Source organism: Phodopus roborovskii, unplaced genomic scaffold, assembly GCF_943737965.1.
Source record: "Phodopus roborovskii unplaced genomic scaffold, PHOROB, whole genome shotgun sequence".
Lineage (NCBI taxonomy): Eukaryota > Metazoa > Chordata > Mammalia > Rodentia > Cricetidae > Phodopus > Phodopus roborovskii.
Window position 1 is genome coordinate 8966524 of NW_026126645.1, and position 7353 is coordinate 8973876.

The 7353-nt window shown below is 45.2% G+C and overlaps 1 protein-coding gene across 1 annotated transcript in view; it reads right to left on the reverse strand.

Moving 5' to 3' along the window:
• The window catches only part of Prdm2 (PR/SET domain 2), a 101089-nt gene extending 94526 nt beyond the window's left edge, over positions 1 to 6563 (reverse strand). The window contains exon 1 of the mRNA XM_051173620.1: positions 6460 to 6563. The gene's annotated coding sequence lies outside the window, so the exon portion shown is untranslated. The remainder of the gene's footprint in view (positions 1 to 6459) is intronic.
• Positions 6564 to 7353: the final 790 nt, after the last annotated feature.

Below are 7353 nucleotides of genomic sequence, written 5' to 3' on the forward strand. Positions count from 1 at the left end.
AGGCATGCACCACCACCACACAGCTATAGTTCTCAATTCAACATAAAAGTAAATGTCTAGGCCTTAAATGCCAGCACTAGGGAGGCAGAGGCAGGTGGATCTCCGTGAGTTTGAGGCCAGCCTGGTCTACAGAGTGAGTGCCAGGATAGCCAGGGCTACACAAAGAACCCTGCCTCAAAAAAAAAAACATAAAAAAAAAAAAACCAGAAAGAAAAGTAAACGTCTAGGAGTTTGTGATAAAAACATGAAAAGAAGTCTCTTGATATTGGTCAGTTATGGTTAGTACAGTAGTACCCTCCATGCAAATGGATACAAAGAAAGAACAAAACAGATAAGGCCAGTTCCCAGCGGCTTTGGGTTCCAGGTTAAACCTGGACTTGACCTTGTGGTAGGTGTCCTAGTTTGTTTTCTGTTGCTGACCAAAGGCAACTTGGAGATAAAAAGATTCAGTCCATCTCACACTCACAGTCCATCACTGAGAGAAGTCAGGATAGAACTTACACAGAGATCACGGAGGCAAGCTACTTAGCCTGCTTTCTTCTACAACCCAGGACCACCTCCCCAGGAATGGCAATGTCCACAATAGCCTGGGCCCTCCCACATCAATTAGTAATCAAGAAAATGCCTCACAGACATACCTACAGGCCAGTCTTGGAGGTGACCAAGGCTAACGAGCACAGTGGGGGTCCCCAGATACTGTTGCCCTCTCAGCCTGTTCCCAAGCTCTGGAGGTCTGTGGGCAGTGTAAGTCAGAACTGGGACTGCTGAAGAGCAGGCCCACATCACCTGCAAGACAGATGGTCTCAGGACAGTCTGTTAGGAAGGTCTCATCCATCCACCTGAGAGGAGCAACAAAGACCTTCCCTCTGAGGATACACCATCAACAAAATAATGCCCAATACTGAAGGAAAATTTAAGCAAGGGTCCCAAAGCTAATAAGCAATTAGGGCCTGAACCATACTAGATAACTGGAAAGATACAAAAAGCATCCACACCACAGTGGAAGAGCAAGCAGAACATGGTGGCCAGCTTAACAGAAAACAAGAAGAGATGGTGGAAATAATCTCAAGTATGGAAGGTGACTAACAGGGAGGGCTATGAAGATATTTGAAACCAGAGCAGTCGGGAACAGGGACAGGACTGAAGTGCATAGTGGTGAGCTCCATGCTGGCATCTGATGCTCAGAAGAGGGCAGACATTCGAAAAGAAAGCTATATCAGTCAAGGGGATAAACTGGTCTTCATGCAGACTGGCCTGGAGGTCAGAAATAGAGATGCAGACATTTTTAGTCTCACAGAGGTACCTCAAGAAAGAGGACTGCCAAGGCAGAAAATATATCCATAGGAAGAAGATTTGACTCTGTAGATGCATGGAACTGACTAGAGTAGTCAACTCCTGTGGTGTGTGTGTGTGTGTGTGTGTGTGTGTGTGTGTGTGTGTGTGTGTGTGTTGGGGTTGGGGGATCAAAAGCCTAGGGACAATTCTCTCAACAATTACATTATCTCTCAAAACCTACTGCACTGGAAATAGCTAAGGAAAATGTTGTTTTTTTTTAAAACATTTAGCTGCTTGCATCTTTTAAAACTTTATGAAATTACAAGTGTGTGTGTGTGTGTGTGTGTGTGTGTGTGTGTGTGTGTTTGTGTGTATGTGTATGTGTGAAGGCATCACAGGTCCGAAGGGTACTGGGTACTCTCCTTTCTACTGCTGGATCATGGAGAGCCTTAACATGCTAAGCCATCTTGCTGGCCCTACGTGCATATTTTTTACCTATTCAACTCAAAATACCCCAGAGAAAGGAAAAAATAGTATTTGTCCCCACTTTGCAAAAGTTAAGAGGGGAGAAGAGATACTACCTACATCTCTTCACAGACACCACCACATACACAGCTGTGTGGGCCCGTGATCCTGTCATTTTGAGCACTGAGGCAGGGCTCTGCTAAACAGCAACAGGGCTATATGCAGACAATATCCCCATGTCTTCTAACATGGGAACAAGGCTTCACAATTAAGCATCTAAATTTAGCCCAAAGAGCCTTCCTTTTCAAAACTTTTACTTGCAACTGTATCTTAAAGCCAAGACTTGCTCAATTATGGCAAATTCTTCAAGCCTCAAAGAACCAATTTGAATGTCATTTTTATAGTCTCCAAAATATGTTTAACATACATTGTCTGAATACAGTCTTATGAAATACACAGGATTTATGCTCAAGCATATATTGATTTGCGGAATCTTACAATTCTTTACAAATTTTGAAAGCAACATTTAAATTAATTTCCCATGAGACTTTAATAAAAGTCTTAGAAATCTACATGTAAGTACACATAAAATGTGTAGATTTTACCAATTTCCAGATGGGCTGCCACAGTAATCAAGCTAACACTTCCATTTAGCTTTCCATATTTCAGACGAGCTGTGCCAAGAAGTAATTCTGCTCTTTTAAGGCAAAGCCTAACATATGATTTATTGCAAGAGCTACAAAATATTCTTTTCACCACAATATCTGGCAAATACAAATTCAGTGAAACTTTTTTTACTGCATATTCCAAGGGGCTAGAAATGAGAACACAGTATAGGTATGACATGAACCAAGACTCCAAGCATAACTACTACTTCTATGGTATAATTAAGAAAAAAATAAGCATTTATCATTGTAGTGACCAGGTTTAGTATAAACAATGACTCTAATTCATGCTTCAAGGAGATAGGAAAGGAGACACAGTCCCTTTAAGGACAAATATTTAAATGATACAGCATCTACTACACTGGGATTATTCAGATACTCCTGTATTTCAGAGAAACTATTCATTACCAAATATGGCTCCAATGGCAGGATTTTTTTCAATATGTTAAATTTACTGGTATATTCTAACTAAATATCATTTTACAACCAAAGATAAACAAACTAAAAAGAACCAAAAGCAGTACAATCTTTACTTAGAATGATTAAGAATAAAGATTTGGAGACATATTTTCTCCCCCAATGGAAAGTGCATTAATGACACATTTCCCATGATGATCAATTAGCTATCATTCAAATATAATTCACCGAAGTCAGGTAAGCATGTCAAATGTAAGCTTTCTTTCCTTAGAACAAGTTTCAGTGCAAAACCCCAAACTGGTTGGGTTTTTGTTTGTTTTTTGTTTTTAAGAAAGAGAAAGGAGATTTCAGAAAAAGTGTAGTTTGGTTCCATTGTCAATCTTCAAGAAGTTGCTTCAAGTCTCATTCTCTATAAGAAAAGAGTTATTTCTGTGCTATTCAGCATAATGAACCAAATGCTTAAATTATTCACCATCCATCAACTCTATGCAAATTTATGTAAATTTCACAAGGATTTAATCTGCAAACTGAGAATGCTGATTCCACATCATGAAAGCCTCATAATCTCCAGGCTATCTCACACTACCTTACCTCTTGTCACAAAACGATGCCAATGTTCGACTGCAGAAAGTGAGTTAGTTACTCATAATCAATCACAAAAGCAAAAAGGTATTTGGATAGGAAGTCCTTCCCCTTCCTCAAGGTATAAACCATAACATCTATTCTTAAGACTTTTCTGAGCAGCCAAAACTGCTTCTGTGATTGAACCATCCAGCAAAGAAACTTTCATTTAATTAGGTCATTGAGAATCATGCAATTTTGTCCCCACAATGGATACCTGGCAATGTCTGCTGACTTCATGGCTTGTCACAACTGAGCAAGGAACTACTGTCACCTTTGTGGGGTTGGGAAGTTGCTAAGCATTCCACCATGGACAAGACAGATACCCCCAACAAAAACTAATGCAGTTCAAATGTCAACAGCATAGTAGCTGAAAAACAATGTTTTATTGGAACTAAATATGCTAACCCTACTAACAGAGTCTGTAGCCTTCCCTGACCTGTTCTATGAAAACCATCTTTTATAGCTCTAAAAGGCAAGTACTAGGACATGACAGCAGGCACTGTAATTGCTTCTGGACAGCACACATATCATGAAGCACTTAATACATGTAGCAGGTGCATAAGTCACACTCAGCAGGTTCTATCCCCTTCGAATCCAGAATTCCCTGCAGATTCTCTCTGCATACAAGTTTGACATATCTTCCTCAATGTCCACATAACTCTTTCACTTTCCACTATGGAGTTTACTAGTGAACACTGCAGATTCGATGTTGGGCCTCCCTCTTCCCCGGCCTTGTACATGTATTAAAACTAATGTGGAGCTAGCCAGAAGACATGCAAATAGTCAATACTCCAAGGTGCTTTGCACCCTGGAAACTCGATTTCACAGACCCTGAAAGGTGTCTAAGTCAGATCTAAATGTGAAAAGATATCAGCATTCTGAAGAAATAGTCCCATGAATAAGTAAGTAGCCGATGTAAACTAATTACCAAAAGAAGCTGTGTGCACATGCATGTGAGCCACACAGAAGCCACCGAGGAAAGAGCTAAAATGGACTGCTACTTCTTAGGTAGCTGAAACATACAGAAAGATGTGTAGTCAGATGCTAAAAAGCACATTTTCCAGTTTTCACATCTAGAGAATTATAAAGTTCATCATAGAGAAAAATCTTACAAATTTTAAGGAAAAGAATATGTCACCTTTTAGAAGACATACAGATCAACGTGGAATTGGTTGGTAAATGGTGGCCAACCCCAGTGTTATCAAACAGCCATTAAACATCAAATTGAAGAACAGTTAAAGGCACAGATATGCACTTACAACAGCATAATGGAAGACAAGGTAGGTTAATAGACATAATATCACAATTCTGTTTAAAATATAATACAGAAGAGAATGTTTCTATAAATAAGTATGTGTGCGTAAAAAAACACAAGTAGGCACACCACAGGGACTGGTGACAATCTGCTACAATGTTAACAATGGCTATCTGTGGAGGCGGAAGGTTATGGCTGGCTTCTATCTCTTCTTTGTGCTTTTCTCTGTTTTCCAACCGTCTTACAGTGAGACTATTTTGCTGTTTTGTGCTCACGGGGCTAATACATTATTACAAAGTTGCACTTCATTATCTTGAGCACTGTGTAGAAAAAAACCTAAATGAAGCCAACTCTTCCATCCACAAACAGGAAACATTCATTGAGCATTATCACTGTATCTCTAGATCCAAGAACTTTCCTAAATGTATCAACAGTTTAAAAAAAAAAAAAAAAAAAAAAGCCCTGTTGCTTCCAACAATGGATTTACAGCTCTGTTCCCATGGCTTGAAATAAAGGGGGCTTAAAGGTCTTCAAGCTAAGCTGAAATTTCACATGGAAAGAATAATTTTTTTAACCCAGTAAAATGTTTGTAAGAAAGCATGGAAGGTGGCAGCTACATTCGATCTTAAAAGCAGAAAACAACAATAATAATGACTCGGTTCCTCCTTCATATCTGAATGCAAACTTCCTAAACGTCTTTTTTAATGCCACCATGGGCAGGACCGACGAAACTGTAGTCCATGCTATTTTAGGTAAATGAACCACGGGTAGGTTGCCTTTGCTGCAAAATGTCACAAGTAAACAAAAACTTTGAGATACGTTTTAGTCATGTTCTGGGGACATTTTGTTCTAGAGACAAACATTCCAGGGTTTGGTTAAAGGGTCCTAAGGACAAGGCACTGGGACTCAGCAAAACGAAGTCCACAGGTCAAATACACCCAAATCCTCGATGTATGAAACATGGGGGGTGGGGGAGGAATCCCATTTCTCCAGGTGCAAATTCCAACTGCGTAGTAAGGGACGACGGGGTTTCCCGGTTATCTGCGGGATCCGTTCCCACTGCTCGAGGCCCGACCCAATGGTGCCAGGCTTTGGGCTGGAGCTTCCCGCGTGGATCGTGGAGGAACACTGACCTGTTAGGTGAATTTCATGCCTCGCTTGTCATCCACGGAGACATGGCAGACCCATCTTCCGACTAACCAAAAACCGGTCGTGTGTACGCTAGCGCACACCTGTGACACGCGCGCATACGCACGCAGCAGTGGGGTCGATGGGAACATTCGGGGAGACCATTGCCAGGGTTACACCACACGGAAACTACACGGGGAACACAAAGACCCGAGAGACACAGAACCAAGCCGGGGGTGCGGATGCGCTCAGACACTCGGCCGGGACACAAAAGAGCCGGGAGGCAGCGCAGCCCCCGCCGATGGGGACCGCCCGGGGCCCACGTGCGGACCCCGCCGACCCCGCAGCCACGCTCCCCGAGTCCGCCGCGCCGCCACAAAGCCGACCCCAAACTCGGCCGCGGGGACTTGCGAGCCGCAGGGCGGGAGCCTCGCGCCGCCGGCCGCAGGCGTCGGTCCGCTTTCGCCCCCGGCCCCGGCGGCTCCCAGGAGGCTCGGAGGGGGCGCGTCAGCCCGCCCCGCAGTCCCCTCGGCCCCCGGCCCGGCCGCCCCCGCCGCGGCGGCCACGCTCCTCACCGACGCCACCAGGCGTCCCCCGAGGCCCGCCCGCCCGGGCTGTGCCGCTCCTCACCGGAGAGCGAGGTGCCAGCGCCTCAGCGAGCCCGGAGACGCCGCCGCCGCCGCCGCCGCTCCGGCGTCCGCGGCCGCGCCGCTGCCATCTTGGCTCCGGCCGGAAGTGACGTCGGCAGGGCGCCCGCCACCCCGACACGGACTCGATGCACAGCTCGTGGCCCCGCGACCCCCGTGGCCCCGACACGCCTATGCGGCGTGACCCTGGTGGACTGTGTTGGCCTCGCTGTCAATCAATCACTGGCTCACCGGGGACCCCAGAGCGTCACCTCGGAGAGGGGCCCGCGTCGCCATTGCTGCTGGGCCGGCTTGACCACGGAAGAGTTATGGCTGAGGGGTTCATAGCTTCTCAGAGAACCCACCACCCTTCAAATGGGTCAGGGCTGCTGGGCATGGTGGCGCACACTTTAACGCCAAAGCTCATGAAGCAGAAGCAGGCAGACTTTTGTGAGTTCGAGGCCAGGCTGATCTGCATAGTGAATTCCAGGACAGCCAGGACCACACCATGAGATCGTGTCTCAAGCAAAACAAGAGCAGAAGAAACGGTCCACTGTGAAGGCCATTATACCTCTGCCAGGCACCATTTAGGTGGTGTGCAAAGGACCAGGGCAGCCACATGCACTAAAATGAAACTCCAGCAAGGCAGGTGCAACTGGGTGATTGTGTTCATCCCTTACCAGAGGGCGTTTGCCAGCCGTGGGTCTAGGTCGGTGCCAGGGAGCTATGGCACCTAGCATGGCCTTCACCTTGTGCTTGGGAACTGAGTTAATGTTTACAGACAAGTTAGCAAATAGATGTCTGGACTACAGTGCTGTGTGGTAGAGATAGACTGGGTTGAACTAGGTAACACTTCTGGACATCCCCAAAAAAGAGGTCTAACAGACATTGTTACCTA